Source organism: Aythya ferina, assembly GCF_964211825.1.
Source record: "Aythya ferina genome assembly, chromosome: 1".
Lineage (NCBI taxonomy): Eukaryota > Metazoa > Chordata > Aves > Anseriformes > Anatidae > Aythya > Aythya ferina.
In genome coordinates, this window is record NC_140296.1 from 69,520,129 (window position 1) to 69,545,358 (window position 25,230).

At 38.5% G+C, this 25,230-nt stretch overlaps 1 protein-coding gene across 1 annotated transcript in view; it reads right to left on the bottom strand.

Annotated features, from left to right (window-relative positions):
• The window catches only part of GABRB3 (gamma-aminobutyric acid type A receptor subunit beta3), a 117,368-nt gene that overhangs the window by 70,474 nt on the left and 21,664 nt on the right, over window positions 1–25,230 (bottom strand). The window lies entirely within an intron of this gene.

The following is a 25,230-nucleotide window of genomic DNA, read 5'->3' on the forward strand; positions in this document are numbered from 1 at the left end:
GTCAGGAAAGATACAGCTGTTTCCAGAGGATGAAATGCACAAAGCCAAAGTGATGAAATAGTGTGAGAGTTCTGAATTCAAACTTAATGGTAAAAAAAAAAAAAAAAAAAAAAAAAAAAAAAAGAAGCTTGAGTTGTACTTAAATAAATAAAGAGGAGGAAAAAAAAAAGTGAAGGGAAAAAATGAGAATGATGTGAGGAAAACCAGAAAGGGAAAATCAATGTCACTAAAGAACACCAATGTAAGCTTGGATCACACAAGGATATATCTTAGAAGATTACTCTAGAGATGTATTACCAATTATAAGCAGAAAGAGAAGAAATAAAATTAGCTGTAACCTTAAATAAACACAGAATATGAATGCAAAGACAAGCCTGGGGCTACATATTTATCTAAGCATTGTTCATTGTTGATCAGTGCTACCAAAACCTGCAGATCCAAGCGACACCAAGAATCACATAATGTATTGACCGTATAGTGCTGCTTCAGACCTACTCCAGAAGTAGGTCTGAAGTAGTTTAACAATCACATACATCAAAAGAAAGGGCAATATTTGATAATAATTATGGAAAGACAGAAATTCAGGCACAGTGGATTGTCTTAGTAATAGCCAATGCTGAGTAAATCTCTCCAGTCAAACACTTCCTGTGTAATTAGAACTTTTTGTTTGTTTCTTTCTTTCTTTTGTTTCCTTTTTTCCTTTTTTTTTTTTTTTTTCTAACTCTTGGATCTCTGAGATAATTAGTAATTATTCAGTGCAGGGCTCTGTTGGAGAGAAACCCCAGTCTGTTTCAGACGATGAACTGCTAGCATTACAGACCATTGCTAATCTTTTGTTTACCCTACTTTGTTGTGGCCTTGATCTATTCCCTCTCCTTGATCTCTGCACAGTCTCTACACACTGCTATTTCCCTCCTCCTGTCCTTGGCAGAGAGGTGGGTGGATATCTTGGAGGTCAAGCATGAAAGGAAACAAGAGGAAACTACTCTGAAGTCCCTCCTTCTCCCAGTGCTAAGATCAGTGGGCAGTTTTATGGCCTCTAACGTGATTTCTCTCCTTATGACTTGGGTTCCCTCCTGTTTCTGGAAGAAAGAGGAGGGAGGAGGTAGCCTTTTGTGCTGGTATCTTATGCCCATTCTCCTTATCTGCTTATAGACAAGGCTGTTTGTATAACCACAACAAACTTCTGAAATGTTTGCAGTTCACAGGTCTAACATCTTGGGAAAAAAAGGGGGGGGATCTGAATAGTATTTCTACCAAAATACATCTACAGATATTTTGTGTAGGCTTTTTTGTGTAGATCTTATTTTGTGTAGATCTAAATGTAAACTTTAAAAAAAAATCTAAACAAAGCTTCACTACGTCTTCACAGGAGGGAGGCTTCACACAAGTAGCAACTGCACTCCCAGACATTCTTGTTTATATTCAAGACCAAAATGCTAAGCTTCATAGCTCAAGTCTATTATATAAATTAACTTAAATAGTTCATGTTAGCTTAATTTGTACTGAAAAGATTCCATTAGTATGTACATTTCTCAAACAAAAGGAAATCTGTCTACAAGTGCAGGGTATATTTATGTGCATAATTAGTATAATTGTAATAGCTGCAAATTGAAAACCTGTAGAAACACTCCAGAAAACATGGAGCAACCAATAACAATCATCGTTCCTATTGATACAATGTGCTAACCATCTGAAGAGCTTCCTTCTGGAGACTTTCAAATGTGTTTAGTTTTAGGAAGAGCCTGAAAAATGGACAGCTCCAATCCTTCGCATTGCAGGTTGTTTCTCTAATTCCAGGTTCCAAGAGCTAGATAGTACAACATCAAGTATGCCTTGCAGTTTATAAAAAATATTTTGTTTTCCTTAATGAAGTCTTATGAACGTCACAAAAATATTTTGTTTTCTTTAATGAAGTCTTAGGAACATCACAAACACAGCTAAAGCACCAATGCTGAAAGGTGCTTAAGAGCATCTTTTCCTTTATAAACCTAGCTAAATAAATTCACACTGTCCAAAACATTTCAGTGCATTCTTAACTTTACGCCTGGACAGAGGTCACAGTGAAGTAAAGAGAACAACGTACATGCTCCAAGCTGAATGCACACCTAAGTGCTTTGTGGAATAATGCCTAAATTACACCCTTGTGAGGAAGCTCAGCTGGGAGGCCAAAGCCAAGGAGAATAAATTACCACTTCATCCTGAGACAAGGCTTCCTCCAGACACAAACAGAATTATATCAGCAGGGGCTGTGGAGAATTTTGCATTGGTGAAAGGATAGGTGCGATTTTCTACACAAGCTATGGAGAGTGATAATACGGCAACCCCCTCTAATACGTCCATTGGCACTCCAGGAGTCCTGGGCTTCTGAAATTAGCTCCTGAGCAGGTCTCAGCCGGACTCTTCATGCTCTGTGTAATTACACTGCTTTTCAGGATGCTAACATCATGGTCTTTAAGCAAATTAAAACTTGAAAATCCACAGACAAAACGCTGAATGTTGGTTTTATTCAGGATTTGAAGTGCTGTTTGCTGTAATTGGAGTAATATAGGAAGATAGAAACTATCCTAGCAAGACCTCTGCTGCAAAGACCTTTGAAAACAGTACTTGGCATGTAGGACTCTGGTCTCAAGGTACAATTCAATCATGTTTGTCTGAGAAATGTATCCTAAGCTCTCAGATACTTGGCAGAATGTCACATGTTTTCGAATCTACCTATTTGTTTTGAAATACTTAATCATATGATGAACAGGTTTTGGCCACAAGCTCTTTTCAGCTAACAATATTCTATCACATCAGCAGCTGAAAAAAATAATAACGTTCCTTAGGGGCACATTAGAAGAAGCATACAGAAATCTTCCAGCAGACTTTGCTAATCATACACGTGTGTGTTTCCTAACAGTGCATTTTCTAATGTCAAAGGCCTCACAAATTCCCTATTCCCTCAGCAATCTGGCATCTTTGCATTTGTCTCCACAATCCAGTTTCTGCCATTTCTGGCATGAATACGGCTTCCTCCCTCCCCACACTATCATTTGAATTCCTTTAGCTTGGTACCAGCCTTTCATCTTCACATGTTGTCACGTTAACAAGGCCCAAGAAGCGCTCTCCACCCCGAGCACTGCCTGGTGTCTCTGTTCCCCGATCTGCCTCAACACCTCCCTGTTGGCTTTAGCTGGGAATGAAGATGTGCCTCCTACTTCAGCTCGAGGCCCATCTACGAGATGGCTGATTGAAGGACAGTGTGGTCCATTAGCAGGCAGCACACCCATGCTCTCACACAGCTTAGGCAGAGCTGGCAGCGCAGGGTCACTATACCTTTCCAGGCCGCAGTGGCAAAGGCCTGGGCTTCCAGGAATCAGGCCCCTGAGTCTGGGTCCCAAGCTGTTTATCCTTAATAATGGCACACGACTGACTGCTGGCACCTGTTCTGGGCATGAGCAGGAGACTGCCTTCCCTCGGGGTTTCCAGGCTGGTTCTGTTCTCATCACAAGCCATGAAAATTGCACTTTAGAACTACATACATACATACACATCCAAAAAGAAGATGACTTGTTATACTACTGATGAGAACCCCATAGGTCGGGCCACATCTTTGATATCTAAGATGACAATATTAATATTTCTATTATCCCTGAGAACCATGGTACAGAGATACCCCGAGGAGTTTTAAATTATTTTCTGGGCATCATATTACTGGGGTTATGTTCTAGTAGAAAACAAAAGTCATTCTTTTTCTGGCACACTCCAGCTTGCAGGAGATCAAGCACATTGTGTGAACAAGAATTCAGAGAAGAAAAGAAGTCTAGTTGTTTGATATGATAATTAATTTACCATAGCAAATAGAAAAAAATAATAAAAAAAAGATTTGGCAGGTGGTGATGGACTGAGTCGTGTTGCTAGCAAATTTTAGTTTACTCTCGGTAAGAGCACGTTCACAGCATAGTAACCTTGAGTTCACTTTGCCAAAAAATCCATTGAGAAACAGTCTGTCAACTGCAATAGATGTAGCTGGCTATAGGTAGCTGGCCTGAAGTATTCACTTTCAAAGTGGTGAGCTGGCAAAGCTATTTCCCATTCAGGGACACAGGACTGGGCACCAGAGCTCATATGCCTCTAGTCTGTGGGTTGTCCTCTATTCTTTGCATAGGGCATATAAAACGCTTAACAGTAACAATCTAATTTTATCTGACCATTTATGTTTAATGAGGTCCGCATTGTTCTTTCCGGTATGCAGAAATGCATCATTTGCCAATAAAAATACTTAATTTAAAAAAGGAAACAAGAAATGAGGGCTTAAGAGGGGAAGGCCTATAGAGTAAAAATTAGAAGAAAAAACACACAAATATGATTTGATCATTTAAAACAATGCCCTAGCTGAGAACTCTTAGGTTCCTGACAAAGAGAGTTGTTCCCTTGTAAATATTTTGTAAATCACTATTCTTCTGGCAAACAGTATGCAACCTGTTAAGCTCCTACAGATGTTATATCTGCATCAGAAAAGAACAGCACTATTTTTAGCCACAAACATGTTCTGGTTAAAGAAAGGCAAAGAAAAAAAGCCACGGCAATTAAACCTAATAGCTGTGCACAGCAGTCCTGTCAGGCTGCATCTCCGTGGGTGAATGGAAAATGCAGGGGGACTAAAAGCTCTGCAGCTGGAATAAAGTGCACAACTGGGATGCTTTACTGATTTGGTATTTTTATATTATTTTTGAAGGAGGAAGCTATGCATTTGTGATTTTCTTCTAATAACAGGGAAAACATTTCAGTGAGATTTGTTGCTTCAGTCCTATACCATATTTCTTCCAGGAATCAGAAACGCAGCAAGTTTCATTTTTTCTTAGAGCATGTTCTGCTATAAAGCAGAGGAACGAGAGGAAGATGCAATCGTTCACCATAGGGCTGTTTATTTTCCTTCCAGTGTTTGCAACTCCACCTCTAGTCCTTAAATCCTCCAAAAAAAAAAAAAAAAAAAAAAAAATCAGGCAAGAAAAATAAATAACACAAACATCAACAACAAAAACATAACACAAAATGCTCTTGTTTCTTTTTCACGTATTGCAGACATTTCTCATTAGCAGACCTTTCTTTGGCCAAAATTTGAGAGTCCTTGGTAAAGCCACTTGTAAGCTACAAGACTCAGGATAAATAGGTGTTAATTATGTTTTGAAGAGACTCTTAGCACTTTTTGCCATGTTGCAACTCCAAAAATTGTCTGTTCTAGAAACTTCAAATAAACCTCTTCTGAAGTGAGATGTAGCTGAAAATGGTCATCAGAAGAAGCAGAAAGGCATTCTGGGATGTTATTTGTTGGTAATTAGGAAAGTAAGAAGAATCTTATAAGCTTTGAAAGATTTTTTAAGGATGTGAGATGACTAAAGATTTAGAGTCCTAATCCTGATGCTTAACTACAGGCTAACGCAGCTTTGGAGAAAACGCTGAAGTAACAAGATTGTTAAAATGGTGGAACTGAGCTCTTTTCCACCCAGTTCAGAGACAGACATTCTCAAGGCAATATGCATGGATGTTTTCCAGGCAGAAAGACCACAAGATGACATTTCAGGAGGACACTAGTGCCTGGCTCAGCTAAGCTTCAAGCTTGCGTTGGATAAATGGAAGCCCACTGAACTGAGAGAAGTTTAGCATGTTAATACACACAATCTAGCCCTTTGCACCTTATGCCTGAACTGATGGACCCAAGTGCTCTTCCAGGTGCTGCCAAGAAGGCCAGAAAATAATCACAGTGCTTACCAACCAGGCCACTGCACATGACTGCCAGGGACAAGCGTTCAAGTCACATCTTGGAGTCTTTTCTGTGAGGATGAGATATTGCAGTACTTCTGCTCACAGGCTGTGATAAGGATCAGATATATGTGACAAAAATGGCTGATAGCTAGCACATCTAAGTGGAGTTGGGGAACCTGTGGGTTCCATGGTTTTCCTTATGGGGAAAGGAAAAAAACTACTCCTCTTATTACCATCCATTAGCCATTTAATATATGGCTATGGAGATGCTAAAGCCAGGTATCTTCAAAGAGTAGAAAAAAGATTTTAAACAGCAACTAACAGAAATATATAACATATGTATGTATCTCCAGATTTGCACGTTAATGTTCCCTCTTAAAATAAAAGGGTAGAACCAATTTATGATCTCTGAAGAAGCATAGACTCTCTTGTAGGTCTTTGAGACTCTCAGCACAGTCTTTCTGTATGAAGTCATCCTGTTCCTACACTCCAGCAATGGTGAGCCTCACAGAGAGAAGCACCATTTAGTGACATTCTGTCTTAGCCAAACGTTTTGCTTCAAGATCGGTATCACAAAGATTTCATTTTTTTGTTTCTTCAGAGGGCATACACTCCTACTCAGTCAAACCCTGACACTGAAGTATCTCTTCATCTATAATAAAGGCATATCACAGCGGTGACAGATACAGATGCTGTGTTAATAAACACTGAAGACCACAGCATTATTTGTTGCAGCTCCGTATCTCTAAAGTCTGTAAGGAGGGAAAGAAGAAATCAATACATGCAGACTGTGGGAACACTGAGAAACTGCAGAGATGGACATACACCAAGGGCTGGGGGAGAGGAAACAAAAATGGAAAATTGTGAAGTAGTAAAGAGAAATTCTCACAGGTCCATGGATTTTCTATAAGTGCTCTGTCTCAGTGTCTTGCACATAAAAGATACAGAAAATAAATTCTTAGAGGAAAGTCTTTATTAAGCTCAAATATGTTCAGAAACAAAAATATGCTCAGATTATGTTTCAATAACTAAAGGTAATACAAAAGCATTTCCCTCACAGTGAAACAATCATTAAAAGAAGATGAAATTGAGTGTTAAATATAACTGGAACTCAAAGATGCAAAAGCACTGAAAAATGCACTATCCAAACAGCTCCAGGTCTGTCCAAAAGCTATTCATGTGGAACAACAAGAACAATAACAACAAAGTAAGACCTCATTCAGTACCTCTTGAGATTATCTGTTATCAACAGAAGAGAATGGGTTCATTTTCATCAGTGATAAGGAAAAATTCAAGTTACTTAAATTCAACTTTAAAATTTTTATACTAATACCACCTTTTAGGATTCACCGCGAGCTCACAACAGAAGCTGTAGCCTCTATCAACCTAAGGACAGAAGATGAAGAATCCAGAGTTCTCAATCTTCTTACTGAGAAACCTTCATTATGTTACAGAAGCTCAGTATGTGATATAAAGGCACAGAGGTTATGTGAAAGAAGACTTGTGTGTATCTCTGAGGTAGCAGAAATAGAAAGAACCTGACCTTAAACTGTTAATTTAACAAAAATACAATTGTGCTCTTAAGCCTGAAGCAAGCATCTGGGGGAAAGTACGCTTACATAAGTACGATAATAGAGAAAAATGGTTTCCATGCAACATAGCTAGATAATCTATCTGAATAAGAAGCTATTTTTAGATTTCAAGAAAAATGATTTTTTCAGATGAAAGCATCACTTTCACTATACTCAAAAATTACTTCTCATCAAACAGTTGTAAGTACAATGTATATCATCTATTTACACATTTCACATAGCATTAATATTTTATCTGATAAACTTCAATGTTAAGTTTTATTAAAATACATATAATTTGTCCTTGATAGTAGAATATTTATTTAGTAGCTTTTACTTATTAAAATGAATAAATTCAAGGTTTTCCTTGAAGAGAATTGTGTTGTTATGTACTGTGAATAAAAATCAGTGATGTTTCTGTGATGTTAAACATCATTTTTCAAGACTGGTGTAATTTCCTTGTAAACCAATTTCTCACAGCAGTACCGTATGGTAGCCCAATAAGGATATTTTTTTTCAGCTTATCTTTTAAGGGCCTCTCTTCACCCATTTAAAAACTCCTTTGATATGCTGAATGCATTGCACTTAAATGCAGTTCTCATCACAAGAGAATTCAGAAGACGCTGTTAATTATTTTCACTGATTTGTATTAGGACTGCACTACAGGATTAATTGAAAACTAGACCCCCCACCAGAAGTCTCTGAGACAGTCCCTAAGCCAAAGTACTTCCCTTGCCAAGGAAAGTTAAAGAAAAAGCAAGCAGAGTGAAGAGCATGGCAGCCATGCAAATCATGTTAGTGTCACGGAGACACTATGCCACATATGGCAGAATGACAAAAGAATAGATGAAAAAAGAATGTGGAGGTGAGGAGACACTAATGCCAAAGGAGAAGGAGCACAACAGGATGGTGGAAGAGAACAATGTAGCAAAAACGTCTGGCTTATGGGGTCAGTTATCAAGAAGATGGGCAGTGTACCACAAGAGGTAAAATTCCTGAGATTTCAGGCGTTACTCAGCAACTCAACAACAAACACTCAGCCCAACCCACAGTCAAGCACAGCAATTCAGGACACCAGGTGAATGTCTTTAACCAGTAAATCTTACTTCAGGTGCATGCAGGCAGAGATACGAGAGTAGCCACTTCCCAACTGCAGTGCTGTGCAGCCCCTCCGTGAGTGAGAGCAGCTCAGCGTCCTCAGCAAGCATGGCCTCAGCCAAGCATGGCTGGGTGAACAGAACCTGCTCCTACCCCAGGTTTGTTTGTGTACCCTTGTATACAGACTTTTTCAAGAGCTACTGATGGCCACAGTGATTGGATTTATGCTTCTCTGTGATGAGCAGTTCTGCTCGTCTATCTCAGGTAAAGGGTGCGCTTAATTCATACATGTTCAGAGATAATAGTACAGTTCAGCACTACCAACTTTTGCCAGGAATAGGAACAGATATTTAGTGTAAATACATTGTTTATAGCCGAAGACAAACAAAAATGCTGGCTAGCCAGATGACATAACCCAAAAAGCATCTTTATGTGACAAAGCAAATCTCCTTCTAACAAGGACAAGAATAGAGCAATAAACAAACAAACAGTATCTACTGCCCTAACAACAATACAATTAGGATGGGATTTAAAAACTGAAATATTTTAAAGGGAATATTAGAGGGCAAACTTAAACCCGAAACAGTGATTCTTTCTAGATGGAAAAAACAGAACTCCTTGTAGAAAGTGGATCCCAGTTCTGGAAAACTTTGCAAAACCTCCTGCAAGTAGTCTCATGCTCACCAAAACTAGAAACTAGGAATAAAATTGAAAGCATTCTCCTGTACACCCATAAAAGCTTGTTTCATCTTTCTCTGTCTGTATTTATCATTGCATGCTGTCCCTCAGTCACAAAACACAACTACAATGCAGCTTCTTTGTGCAGCAGGTTAGCTGAAACAGTGATCAAGGAAGCCGGACACAGCATGGCACTGACACAACCATAAGCCTTGTACAGCTGCAGCAAAAGCAAGAGAAGTACCTGGGAAAGAGTACAGGAGGGAGAAAAAAGCAAAGCCAGCTGTGCCCACTGGAGAAAATACTGCTGATACCACATCCCCAGGTCCCCACAGGGGTGAGTCTACTTTTCACTGAAACAAAATGTCAATGCATTGTCCTCAATTTTTAAATCTGTTTGTGAATCCTGGTATTTCTTCACCAGCAGAAAAGCAATACATGTTAAGTGGCCAGGCTTTTGCCTCTATTGAGTAGATTACTAAAATAAATATTTTCAAGCCTCTTGATATCAAATACACAATGGAGATTATTTATTTTTTTTAATCTTCCCTTATGTTGTTTTATGTTGTTTTTTCATGTTGTTGTTTATGTTGTTTTTTCATAATAAAAATTCCTACCAAGGCAAATATCATTGGTGTACCAAAGCATTACACTTGTAATAGCAATATAATAAAATATCCAAGATAGGCAAGCCTTGAAAAAAAAAAAAAAAGAATCAAAATAAACAAAAATGCAATTCTACTTATGAACTAGTAGAGAGGAAAAAAATAAAGCCTAAGGCTTTTTTTTTTTTTTTAAGAGGAAAAAAAAAAAAACAACAACTATATATTACTTAGGAGAATACTTAAGATACAGACGAAATATGTAGAAAACACACACTCTCATCTGAAATATACTGTCTCCAAGGCATTAGTTTTAGTCATCAGTCTGGGGTGAAGGATGAGGTCAACAAAGGATACATAACTCTGAAACACGGAAAAGTTTGTCTGTCACCTAAGACAGCAAGAGCCACAAAACTCTGAATAAGCTCTTTGTGCACATATGGGGAAATCTGTTTTTACATGTCATGGGGCATTCAGGAAAAACCTTTTAGTGCCCTAACACCCCTGGTTGTATAGTAAGAGAACTAATGGATGTGCACTGTGCTGGTTTCCTGGAAAGTTTGGCAATGTGGAAAAAAATGATGCATCTCAGGGGAACTTTACAAGTCATTTATAGATTTCATAGCAAAACACTGAATCAAGAGGTGCATGTCCTTACAATATGCAAAACCAAAACTTGAATCATTAATAGCTGGACATTTATTTATTTATTTAGGTTTCTGGTATTATCCACCAGGTCTTTACTTAAGGAGTTTCTGTTTTGTTTAGATCAAAGGAGCTGTTTGTCTGGTTGTTGTTTTAAGTTCAGACATTACATTTTAGCTGTATTTCAGTTGGAGTCAGCCTCAACATTTCTTCAGCAATTGCTGGCATAGTTTGTGACCAAATGTGTTTGGACTGAGACAACTTGGTCATTTAATTTAATTAAACTTCTCCACTTTTCTCTCTTTTCTATCACACATAATTTAAGCCACATGTAAAATCTCAGATTAATGAAGAACAAGAAAGCAAATCTTTTTACTGGCAATTTCTTTAATCAAGTTAATAAAGCAATTCAGGGACAGAATGACAACAATCTTATGCTTAGTAGTTTTTTAAATGTTGTACATTTAAGGAACACTAAAAAAATTTACAGCTAGTATGTCAGTGGTGTTACTTCATACCATGTACTCTTAGACTGGCAAAATCCCCGAGCATACTGCTGATAAAGCACAATATCTGAAATCATTATGCCATTAAAACACTTAGGATGTTGGACTGAGAAAGCTGACTTCTATTATTAGAATTTGCCTTTTGATGCAAAATAATAACTCAGAAAATAATTTAGTGCAATGTGAAGAAAAAAACAAACAAACAAACAAACAAACAAAAAACAAAACAAGCTCCGGTTTCATCTGTGGCACAGTTCCAGAGAATATTCACAAGGAAGACTTTGGACCAATGTAATTCATCAACCAAATCTGTTGTATTATGTATGTTCACTTAAGCGACAATGACTTTATTTTGTACAGTGCTGAAGCAGCATGAAATAAGCAAAAAATGTGTATGCAGCTGAAACTGCAATCACCTGAGGTGCTTCTTGAAGCTCCAACCAAGTCAATCTTCTTTAGCTGCCATAGAGAGATAACCATGCAGAATTTTCTTATATTTTGCTCTTTGTAAATCAAAGGCACATTTTTTTTTGTTTTGAAGACTCATATGCTCTAAAACATTATCACTCTGCTGTGCTGTAAAAGCCTTGCCTGTTGTTTTGCTTTGCTTTGGGTTCCCTACTTCAGTCTTAGAACAAATACATCATCTTACTACCTACCTGGACTGCACTTTTTTCTTCCACACTGAGAAAAGATTAAGGGCATGCATGCATACTCCTGCATCCCAATAGCAAAAGCATTTGTTTTTTCTGCAACAAATCTTCTAGGGTCTTTGCCTTCTTCCATTTCTAAGTGTGGGAGTGAGTAGCATCCTAGCATGATTTCATTGGAAGTCAATTGGCTTCCCCTGCACCCCAGGAATCAGCAACAAGATAAGCAGGTAGCACAGCCAAGGTTGAAAAGGCTGTTCTTACAATCCACTTAATTCCCTTGGGCACACAATCTACTTTCTATAACTCAAAAAAAAAAAAAAAAAGGATTAGTCAAACACTTAAAATACTTACACATGCATGTATTAGAAAAATAGGGATTGGTGTTGCAATGAGTGGAAACAAATTCCAAGAATAACATGAATGTTTCTTTAAGTATATATTCACTATCACATATGTTAAACTGCATGTATTAAACAACATCTAGTGCACTGTAGGCATTCCAGTTCCAAAAGAAGGGAAAAAGTCCAAATTCAAAAAAGCCAAATCTGATCACCCCTGGTGTGTCATGCCCAGAAAATTTTGTAGTAATATATGATACTCTGTTCCTTTCAACAAAAATTAAGAGGAAATGCTATCTACCAGAGTGAAAAGGAGAAAAATTAAACTTATAACCATGCCAGAAGTTTTCTACTTTTCATGCTATTGATTAACTGCTGGCAAAAATTAGTTTACAAGTCTTGCATTTTTAGCAGTGATCTATGTCTACTGCCCTCTGGACAGTCTGGGTCTCTTAAATTACATCTACTCACTAAGAATTTTAACAACTATTTCAGTGATTGATACTTTCTGAATCAGTAGGGGCTGAATACAAAGAAAGAAGTACTTGAAGTGTTTATTATGAAAAACTGTCCTTAAGTAAATTAAACAGCAGAAAAAAAAATAATAATCATTCAGCAGGACTGAAACTCTCTGGGCAAAATTTATCTCACTATTTTTATTTATTTATTTATTTATTTTTAAACAGAAACTTCCTAATGGATTTTGGAAGCACACTTCAGAGAGGGTTACAGTCAGGACATTCTTTGTATTCTGAATGGGAAAGCAACCGAAGCTCTATGTGAGAGTGGAAAAGTATGGTGGGAATCTTTTAATGCAAATTCTGTCACAGAACATATTATATTATAATATAATATTATAAATATATAAATATAGATAAATATAGAAAAATAAATATAAATAAATATTATAAATATAATATAAATAATATTATATTACCACAGACTTGCTAAAGTTACGTAAGACAACTGTATGGGAGGCTAGACTAGTGCCTCTACTCTACTAGAGTAAACCAATCACTAACACGAAAGGACCCCAAATATAAAAGGACTGATCAGTAAGGGTAGGAATATCAGAATCTCACCCTATTCTGTCTTTTTCCATAGTGAAATTTCATACTGTTTCTTATTAAAACACAGACATGACTTGAAAAAAAATTGAAATTTAGGAAAATCCCAGAAAATTTGTTTTTACTGAAAAACACATAACCAAGCTATTTGCAATAATTTAGATATTAAACAATTCTCTTTGTGTTTTGTTCTTTTGTTTTGATGGGTAAATTATTTCTGTGTAAATTTTTATGAAATGTATTGGTAAAGTATTAGAGATAGAATGCCTGTATTATAATGTACTGACTGGTCTGATTTCTTGGTCCCTAAGTTAAATGTTTGGTTTTGAAGAATGCTACCACAGACAGTTGATAACAGAATAGAAATCAGACCATTTTAGCTACAGTAAGCAAAGCCAGAGAAAGGGAAATAAGAAAAGTAAGACAAGTTGTAACAGACTCCGGTCAATGCAGAGAGGCACTGATGGCAATGGCCATGTCAATCACACTCCTGTCTACTTAAATATGCCATGGATAGAGGGTACAGAGAATCAGGACTTTCACAGCATAATGAAGCTCAAGAGGAAGAAAATCAGTGATGTAACTGTTTTGCTACCTGACATATGTTAGAACTTGAGCCACCATAAACACCAAAATGACAAAGAAGTGATATGATACACTGAGGTAACAGTAACAATAAAAGATCTGTTAGTCAGATCAATCGACATCATGAGTACTGACTGGCAAAATACCCAATACAAATTCCAACACCTGCAAAGGAACAGAGCCTTGCCAAAACTCTGGTTTCTAATTTGAAAATCTGTCTTCAACCACTGAGGTGGCATTGACCTCACCATTACAGCTGGAACATGATGAATTGAATTGCCAAAATTCTAATTTACAAATTCTACCTCTTCACTGGATAACCAGAAAAGTTCCCCAGTTGCAAGCACATTCTGGAGCAGGAATGGTGTGCAAGGTGAAGGACACAGCAGCACACATTGGCTCAGGCATAAACTGGCGTCATGAAATGTCCTATAAAAACTCGTTACTACACATAAACCTGTACAGGTGTCTCCATATCTCATCAGCATCACTTATTTACTACCACCTGGGCATTCTACACACAGCAGTCATTAAACAAGCATCACTGCTTACAGTTCACACCGTATATTTCCATCTGTGGATTGGCTGCAAACTGCTCATAGAAGCATTTGCTACTGTTGATTTGTTACCCAAGTTGTACAGATCAGACTGATCAAAGTCAAACAATCTTAGGAGAATTAATTCTTAAATGGGAAATCATACTTTCTATGACAATGCTTTAAAAAAATAAAAATAAAAATAAATTAATAAAACTGTTTCTTTATGTTGCACAGTACAATGGGTGAGGATAAACAACACACACACACACAATCTCTGAAGAAACCCTCACGTAGTTATTTGAAGACTGGTAGGCTATAGCTGCAGTTGTAGGACTGTCCAGGCTAATTTAGCATATTGACTTTTTTCCATGAAGTTATTTTCAGCGTTTTGGCGTTCTGAGTCTCACTGGGGAAAGGAACACTTTTCATGACACACAGCAATTAAGCAAGATTAGCAAATATTCAAATAATTTAAGCCTATACACTGGCATGCACAGCCCTAGCCCTGAAGGTTAGAATTATTTAGCTTCTTATTGACCAAATCCTGCCAACTATTCATGTTACACACGTGGCATGGTGGAGTACTTTACTGTATAAATGGGTAAAATACTAATTGCATTTAAATAAATCCACTAAAAGATTGGAACAGAATAGAATAGAACAGAATAGAATATTTCAGTCTAAAGGGACTAACAAGGATATGAGCACAGAAAGGAAAATACCATTGAGGTTACTGAATCCCAGCCCTTCCAATGACAGGATTAGACAGAGTAAAAACTCCCTCCACTGAGAGAACTAAGAGCAAATTACTAACCAGGGGGATTAGAAAGGCAGAAGCAAGATCTTAAATTAAGGTTCATCAGCCTAAGACTAGCCGAACCTTTGTTTTACTACTATACTACTAATCACTATGTAAAAGGCATGACTTCCAGTTAGCAAGCTTAATGTTCTTATGTCCTGAGCATTTCTATGGGTAAAACAGAAATTGCTTCAATGTCTGTAGAAGGCACACACAATATAAATAGCATAAATATAAGCAGTGCCTGCTCCATGCACTGCAGTAAACAGTGCCTTTTCAAAAAACTCAGGAACCTCATTTATAATTTTCCTACCACAGCTGATGGAACCATTAGTCTATGGTATGGGAATTTAAATGGACAAATCACCCACTATAATTTCCAGTATCTATGGCCTTACATACAATTTAAACTGTTTGACATATCTTGGGTAGGGACCTCTTTTTCAGCTTCGAGACCAAAACGGTCCCACATTAATCTCCTTAAAATCCAAGTGGATCATCAGTGAAGACTGACAGATTAAATTTGGCAGATCGTGATCTGCTTGATAAGGCCATTCTAGTATTTATATGCTATAAACTGCATTTTCACATACTCACATCATGGGTGGTACTTGACCAGGTCTGCCTCCAAAAGTAAATGATGGACTGCAAAAGAGAAATTCTTTAGACATGATAGGTTTTTCTGCACTGCAGGTGACACACAGGGGAATTCAGTAAACTCAACAAATATATCTGGCCAATAACAACAGAGAGTTAAATGGTCCCACTGACAGCTCTTGTGCCTACGGTGCTTGAAAGCTTTAGGGATAGGTCTGCATCATCACACAGAGGTAGTACCTAAGTCCTGAGTCCTGAAAACACAACAGCTGTACAGGATGGGGACACAATTACACCATTGTGTAATTACAACAGCTCAGCCACTGCTTTTTTCAATATGTTCTTGGAGGCATAAATCCCACTGAGATTAAACTTCATGGAGGAATATATTCTTTCCCAGCCAATTTAGTCTTCCACAATGTGAGGATGTTCACTGTCTGGAAGTAGATGGCTGCAAATGAAGCAGAAACTATCCACATATCAATTTTGTGTTTGAGTGTGGAGTATCTTCAGGAAAGGGATATTAATGCTGTCCTATCGTTGTCTTGTTCAGAATAGGTAAGTCTGAAAATTTCTGGTAGAAAAAAGACTGACATTTTACTAAATTGAGAGGAAAATAAAGAAGCAGAAAAGCAGAAAACAACAACAAAAACAAACAAACAAACATAAGGCAATTATTCTGGTGAAAGAACCAGCTGCTAGGAGAAGACAGCACCAAAGAAGATAGAGACAAAGATGTAGACAAAGGACAAGGAGCACTAAGATCATTTGGTACACCATTTTTTCTTCATTCCAAAAGTGGTGGATTTTGTAGCCAAGAACTTCCAAGTTGTATCACAAATTTTTGATGATTCATTCCATTTCAGCAGACATATCATTTCTACCAACATCTTCCTAAACTGACTATTTAGAGCTAGGCACTTTTTGTTTGACGTGTCAGAATTTTATTTTATATATATATATATATATATTAAGAATATATGTAAGCAGTTGTTGCCTATCATCTGCAGTATGCACGGCGATAAATATGAACTGTTAACTAAACATTAAAACTTTACTAAATATTTCAGGAAGAAAACAATTTGGGCTGTAATACAGCAGAAAAACAGAACATATCTGCATCATTTAATAGTCCACTGTCAAAATTAAAAAAAAAAAAAAAAAAAAAAAAAAAAAAAAAAAAAAAAAGGCAGCCCAGGCTGAGCATTTATGAAAGCAATCATTCAAAACCTTTTTTTTTTTTTTTTTTTTTTTTGAAGATATAAATGATGGCAACGTATCCCAACATTACTAAAAGAAGTACAAACATCATCTGTACAATTCAAAGCATTTGATCCTTATTTTACATCTCCTCCATTTTTTCTTCTTCTACAGAGGCAAAGAAGGAACATCAGACATTTTCACCTTAACCAATCCAAATCCCAGCCTAGTCAAATCAGGGTTAAGTAAAAGCATTATTTCCATGCAGTCACTCAATAAAAGTCTTACTATCCATCACACTAGGATGATAAAGGGCAGAAGGAATTCTGTACTACAAATCCAGGCAACATTTTTGCCATAGAATCACAGAATCACAGAATTTCTAGGTTGGAAGAGACCTCAAGATCATCGAGTCCAACCTCTGACCTAACACTAACAGTCCCCACTAAACTATATCCCTAAGCTCTACATCTAAATGTCTTTTAAAGACTTCCAGGGATGGTGACTCCACCACTTCCCTGGGCAGCCTGTTCCAATGTCTAACAACCCTTTCGGTAAAGAAGTTCTTTCTAACATCCAACCTAAAACTCCCCTGGTGCAACTTAAGCCCATTCCCCCTCGTCCTGTCACCAGGCATGTGGGAGAACAGACCAACCCCCACCTCGCTACAGCCTCCTTTAAGGTATCTGTAAAGAGCAATAAGATCACCCCTGAGCCTCCTTTTCTCCAGACTGAACAAGCCCAGCTCCCTCAGCTGCTCCTCATAGGACTTGTTCTCCAGGCCCCTAACCAGCTTTGTCGCCCTTCTTTGGACCCGCTCAAGCACCTCGATGTCCTTCTTGTAGCGAGGGGCCCAAAACTGAACGCAGTACTCGAGGTGCGGCCTCACCAGAGCTGAGTACAGGGGGACGATCACCTCCCTAGCCCTGCTGGTCACACTGTTTCTGATACAAGCCAGGATGCCGTTGGCCTTCTTGGCCACCTGAGCACACTGCTGGCTCATATTCAGCTGACTATCAACCATCACTCCCAGGTCCTTCTCTGCCTGGCAGCTCTCCAACCACTCATCTCCCAGCCTGTAGCTCAGCTTGGGGTTATTGCGCCCCAGGTGGAGGACCTGGCACTTGGCCTTGTTGAACTTCATACAGTTGGCCTCAGCCCATCGGTGCAGCCTATCCAGATCCTCCTGCAGCGCCTTCCTACCCTCGAGCAGGTCGACACACGCGCATAGCTTGGTGTCATCTGCAAACTTACTGAGGGTGCACTCAATGCCCTCGTCCAGATCATTGATAAAGATATTAAAGAGGACCGGCCCCAGCACCGAACCCTGGGGGACGCCACTAGTGACTGGCTTCCAACTGGACTTGGCTCCATTCACCACGACTCTTTGGGCCCGGCTATCCAGCCAGTTTCTAACCCAACGAAGCGTGCGCCAGTCCAAGTCAAGAGCAGCCAGTTTCTTGAGGAGAATGCTGTGGGAGACGGTGTCAAAAGCCTTGCTGAAGTCAAGGTAGACCACATCCACAGCCTTTCCCTCATCCACCCAGCGCGTCACTTTGTCATAGAAGGAGATCAGGTTCGTCAAGCAGGACCTGCCTTTCATAAACCCATGCTGACTGGGCCTGATCACCTGCTTGCCCTGCAAGTGCTGCGTGATGACTCTCAGGAGGATCTGCTCCATGAGCTTCCCTGGCACTGAGGTCAAACTGACAGGCCTGTAGTTTCCCGGGTCTGCCCTCCGGCCCTTCTTGTAGATGGGCGTCATGTTTGCTAGCCGCCAGTCGACTGGGACCTCCCCTGATAGCCAGGACTGGCCATGTTTGATCCAACAACAAAACTATTGAAATTATAGGGGTGCTATCATTAGAGAAGCAGAAACAATAAAAATAACATTTTTATCAGTATTAATTGTTCCTGAACTCTGTAAGCAGCAATATTCTTTTTGTTCCATTACCTTTTAAAATATTCAACATTGCCACAGTAAACAACTTATTATGCATTTACATTACACTCCTATACCAAATGTATCCCTTCTGCCATGGACAATGGCATACCAAATGTTGACCCACGTTTTTTTTTATTTACTAGTAATTTCTTCTGAAGATACTGTTTCTACAGGACTTCAATATTTTGTAATTGTGAGCATCAGTTATTCAAGCTGATGTTCACTAAATTAGGTTTACTCACCCTGGCATGTGACAATCAGAAGTGGGATTTACGATCCATCACTTGAAAGTATGCAGTAGCACTGATAGAATCAGTAAAAGCAGGGAAGGTTTATTTTATTTTAAAACTGGAGCATATGTAATTGAGGTCTATGGTCATTTTCTCATCCCTAAACTCCAGAAGCAGCCTTAGTCCAATCCTCTGATCACTGAGATAAACTTTCAGTTTGATCAGCTTAGTGCGTACAGTTTAAAATAGCTTTCTCTACATCCTTCAGATCAAAAATTGTGTCCCAAATGCAACCAATTATTCTGATTAAATATGCCCGAATCCATCAGTCTGTGAAGGGGTTTGACAACAGCTTACCATATAGAATGAAACCTCTGCAAACACCAGTCACAGTCTTTTCAAACCTTCCCACAGCTATCACTCCATTTTTCAAACAAATACGGATGGACATCAGGTAAATGGTATAAAGTAGTCCTGCTAAAACTATACACAAGCTTTAGGTAGCAGATGACCCAGGTCACTTTTGTTCTCCTTTCCTTTAAACAATTCATGACACAGCAAAGCTTTTCCTAAACATGCCTTGCAACCCTGTTTCAATTTAGTTATATTAACTGTTACCAAAGTAAGTTAAAATGAGTAATTTTGTGGTTAACAAACATTGTAAGATTGCAACTTTCAACACAATTTCACTGCATATCGTATCATTTCATATCCATTCAATAAATACACTGTTGGTTAAATGACCAGCAGCAGTCCTCTGAGTGGGCAAACACTGAGGAGCCTGCTGAAGTGTAAACACCGAGTCTAAATATGTGATTTGCATATGACACTGGCATTTATCGGTTCTTAATCTGATTTCATTCTCTGAAAAAAAGGGTGCCTATTGCCTATATACAAGTAAAATTCTTAGTTATATATATCTATATATATATAGATTTTAAAAAAAAAAGTATGTCTTCAAATCAAAGTCTTCCACATTGCAGCCAGGTTTCAGGTAATAATGGTACTAAACTATGCTGAATATACTCTTGATAAATACTATGCAGACATTATGACTTCCTATTAAAATATAAGCCAATAGGGGAATTATCCATTGCATTTTCTCAGTGATATCCAGGTAAAACAACTTCCATGCAACCTGCCCTGTTTCTGTTACCTACAAATTGTCTGAAAAATTAAATAAAATGACAGCTTTAGATCTGTCTGGCATGCAATGTCTTGCTGGGAGGAGTAATAACAAATCATGATATCTTTCAGAAAATTTGGACCCTTTTCTTCAACATTTTCAAATATGCTTGTTGTTGACATACAGCTAGAAATACCTACAAGCTCTCTGGACACATGCCTGAAAAGTAGAACTGCAGTAAAATTAAAAGCTATCTGCTTTTATAACCAAGTCCTCCCACTTTTCCTCTACCAGATGAATAGAAAAATGAGCTCTTTACTATATACAAAGGCCTGACAGCAGACTAAAGAAATTTAGATACTATTCATAGAGCTGGTATAACTTGCTTCCTTCAGTCACTTATGAGTTACCCACATTACTCCAAATTCATGTCAAGCAGGACCTTGCAGGGCCCTGCATAAAGACTTTTTAAAGGACCAACTTAATGGGAGAAGACTCAAAGACAACACATGCTTCACAGAAATGTCATGGAAAAATAAACCCTATTGAACACCTGTGACTTTTAAAGCATACTTTACTTTGTTTTATTGTTGTTGGTTTTGTTTTTTAAGTGTCATGAAACTATTTCAAGTTCACCCCTGCACTTCCGTTTCTCGGTCCTGACTACCTACCTGATTTCTTACCCAAGTTCTATGCTTATGAGTTCATAGTCTTCTTGGCTGCAGAAGTTCTGTTCAGAGACATAACTTCAGACAGGAGCTCAGTATAAAAAGGAAAGGTACAGGAAATAAACTCTGGTTTTAGAGTCATATAAATTACACAAGTTTTTTGTTTGTCTTGTTTTTGTTTGGCCTTTATTTAAATTATAATTTCTAGTCCTTACAGTAGGAAAAAAATACTTGAAAATGTGAACTCTCACTGCTCAAACTCCATAAAAACTCCATAAAACAATAAAACTCCTTGCTTTTTTTTTTTTTTTTTCTTTATCTGACAAACACTACCACAATTCAGCTTCGTAATGGGTTTCAACATGCAACAGCCATCATTAGACTCTGCACTTGGCACATGGCTTTAAAACAAACCACAGCCACCTCTCCACTCCATGCTGCTCCTTCTGCCAGATGACTCCCATCCAGCCCAGTTCTCAGTTCCAGCACTGGCTCCGGAATTTATCACTGCATATAGATTTTGCAGTGCCCCAATTCCATGCTATATTCTTGGAGGTCAAGATCACATCACCAATATGATTTAGACCCTGATTCAAAAATTTACTGAAAACAACAAACGTTAGAGGAGGTCCTGAAGGGGAAATATTGGAAGCCTACCTTTTCTACATTCTCAATCATTTTGTAGTAGGGTAGGTCACAATGGTATCAAGAAAGTATGTTGTATCCAAATGAAATGTGTACATGCCAGATTACTTATTCAGATTTAAAAAACAAGTTTAGAAAACAAACGAAAATCTGAATGTTATGACATTTTCCCACACATTAGTACTGACGAGCACCTACAAAAACGCCATGCAAACCATTTCCCTCAGAGCTCCTGTTGTCCTGGGTTTTCTGGTCTTAACACTCTGACACAGTTCAGGACTTCATATCCTTCCAGAACTTTATTTTAAGGTGTCTGCTGCTGTTCATTTGATCTCATTCTAGATCTTTTAAACAGGTGAAATTTACTGATGTCTCAACCTCGGAGCCAGAGCCTGTCAGTGGTGCAGAACGCAGTGCCTCATCTGAAACCTCCACGCACAAATTAATCAAAAAGGAAAGAAAAAAAACAAATGCAGGTGCACAGAAAAAAAAGGGCATGAGACCAACTACATTATACGGCCTGAAAGAAAAAAATAAAAACATCATGCAGAACAAAGTGAGATTTTTTTCTTTACATGCTTATTGTAGAGATAGCAAAAGATACTGAGTATTCCCACTAATCTGGTCACTTAATATTTCAAAATTGCTTTTTCATGCACACATATGTTGGTACAGTTACAAACGGAGATTTCCACTGTTTAACTGTAAATCTGTTCCAAAACCTCCCACTGGCAGCCCTTCCCTCATATTTGTTCTAAACCACTGCTATATACAGTATTTGTATGGTATATATACACATTGTGTCTCCTTGAATGACACTGAACTGCTCGTTATCTTTTCAATATCTCTACACTACACAAAGAGATTATCCCACGATAAGGGTGTTAATTTATCAGGTGGTCAGAGAAAATGTTCTTCTGCTTGAGCTGATGTCAGTTAATCACAGAATCATCTAGGTGGGAAAAAACCTCCAAGATCACCGAATCCAACCTCTGACCTAACAGTAACCAGTCCTCCACTAAACCATATCCCTAAGCTCTACATCTAAATGTCTTATAAAGAAACCAAGGGATGGAGACTCCACCACTTCCCTGGGCAGCCTATTCCAATGCCTAGCAGCCCTTTCTGTAAAGAAGTTCTTCCTAATATCCAACCTAAACCTTCCCTGGTGCAACTTAAGCCCATTCCCCCTCATCCTGTCACCAGGCACGTGGGAGAATAGACCTACCCCCACCTCACTACAGCCTCCTTTAAGGTACCTGTAGAGTGCGAAAAGGTTGCCCCTGAGTCTCCTCCAGGCTGAACAATCACAGGCCCCTAACCAGCTTTGTTGCCCTTCTCTGGACTCGCTTGAGCACCTCGATGTCCTTCTTGTAGCGAGGGGCCCAAAACTGAACACAGTACTCAAGGTGCGGCCTCACCAGAGCCGAGTACAAGGGTACAATCACTTCCCTAGCCCTGCTGGCCACACTGCTTCTTATACAAGCCAGGATGCTGTTGGCCTTCTTGGTCACCTGAGGACACTGCTGGCTCATATTCAGCCGACTATCCACCAATACTCCCTGGTCTTTCTCTGTCAGGCAGCTTTCTAACCACTCCTCTCCCAGCCTGTAGCTCTGCTTGGGGTTGTTGCATCCCACGTGGAGGACCCACCACTTGGCCTTGTTGAACTTAATGCAGTTGGCCTCAGCCCATCGGTGCAGCCTATCCAGATCCTCCTGCAGAGCCTTCCTACCCTTGAGCAGATCGACACATGCACCTAGCTTGGTGTCATCTGCAAACTTACTGAGGGTGCACTCAATGCCCTCGTCCAGATCATTGATAAAGATATTAAAGAGAACTGGCCCCAGTACTGAGCCCTGGGGTACTCCACTAGTGACCAGCCTCCAACTGGATTTAACTCCATTCAACATGACTCTTCGGGCCCGGCTATCCAGCCAGTTTCTAACCCAACAAAGCAGTCCAAGCCATGAGTAGCCAGTTTCTTGAGGAGAATGCTGTGGGAAACAGTGTCAAAAGCCTTGCTGAAGTCAAGGTAGACCACATCCACAGCCTTTAAATCATAACTCAATTTGGCAATCCTTCACTGAGAAGGAAATAATTTCTAATTAAATACCAATTATTTTACCTTTTTCTCTTTTTCCTACAGAATGTTCACTTCATTTTATTCAATTTAAAATTTTAAATGCAAAAATATCATGTGACCTAGAACAAAATGCCAGTTAATACACTACACAAGAATAATGTTGCTCTCAAATTAGCAAGTATGAAAACAGTGTAAGGGAAAAATAAGGTTTTAGTCATAAAGTATTTTTTATATGATTATGAATTCATTTATCGAATTGTATCTTTAAAAGGACCATGAATCTTGAAAATGTATCTATTAAAGTTTTCCACAAATAAATCCTTTAAAAGAGCATTTTCCCAATTACATCAAGTCAGAAAAGCATGTTTATTTACTTGTATTTAGCAAATCACTTCACATTAGGCATGCATTTAACTCTGCTGACCACAGTGTGCCTCATGGTGATGCAGAACTTACACCTTAAAATACCACTGCCAGTTTTAACAATTCTGGTGAAGCTCTGCCCTTGTTTTCCATCTTTCTGCACTGCTGTGCCATAACGTCACCAGAAATGAAGCAGAAACATCTCCCACAGAACTATGACTAGAATCAGCCAGAATGCTGTCATTACCTAGGTGGGTTTTTTTTCGGTAGATAAACCTAAAGGAAATTTCCTAGTAACCTAAGCAATTCTCTTTGAAGAAGGTCTGATGGGCAGCAGTATCAGGAAGAGGGGAAAGGCACTGAAAGGCCAGAAGTGCTGCACCATTGCATAGCCTACAATGAGGGGCACCGGTCCCCTGGGGTGAGGACCTGCTGCAGGCCGAGGCCCCCACATCTCCACACCAAGAGTGTCATCCGCTCCCTCAGCCACCTCTCCAAAGCATTAACTGGGAGCCTTAAGTAACCTCAGCCTGATTTAATCTAGTGCCTCTGAGGGACAGTAAGGATTTCAAACTAGATCTAATTTCTGCGGGAAGCAGTGCATTTAGGATTGAAGAAAGAATTATTTCTTTTTCCTGACTCCACATTTCGCTGCTTCTCCCTGATACAGAAAATAATAAAAATAGCAAGATAAAGTTATCTTTTAAAATAGCTTCAATTCCCAAATGGTGATGTTGCGTTTGCTCACATTTCCATTAAAGAACATGATAAAAACATTTAAGCCAAAATGAAGAACTCTAGTCAGAAATCATCCATACTTCTAAAAGATGACAATGAAGGGATTAGAAATTTATGACTATAATCAAGGCAGGTTCTCTACATTAAAGAAACCGTTTTTAATTAACAGAGCAGAAAATCTACACAGTGCCTCCAGAGAATCTTTGGATTGCTCTGGGATTTGTGAACTCAGCCACAGCATATTTAGAGGTTTTTTTTGCTTTAGTGGCTGCCCTGCTGCATTATGATATGTGCTACATACAACCACAGCACCAGAACTGTTAACAAACTTCACTGACACTAGCATTAGGTATTTCTTTTGAGCTCTCAAAGCATAAAATGCCATTTTTAATAACAGAGAGAAGGAAGAAGGTTAAAACTGCTATTTTATCAGAATGCAGTAAAAATAATGAAAAAGTATACCTTACAATTTTAACTACAGCATGTTAGTAAGTAAAAATCTACAGCTGGTTTTGAAAACTTTTAATATAATAGTGTAATTGCAGGAGAGAAAGGACAAAGTAAATCTACCCAGTGCTGCTCCTTTAATATTTGCTTCCATTCATCTACTTTATTATTAAAAATATTCACCAACTCTGGTAAAAGGAAATATAGATCAAAATAAACACTTCATTTTAATCTTAAAATCTTATGCAGCTAAGTACTTGGAAAAAAAATGTTCACAGTAGGGATGAAAATGGGAGTTAGTTTTACCAGCACTGCAGGTCTAAAAGAAAGATACTCTTTAACAAATATTAATTTTG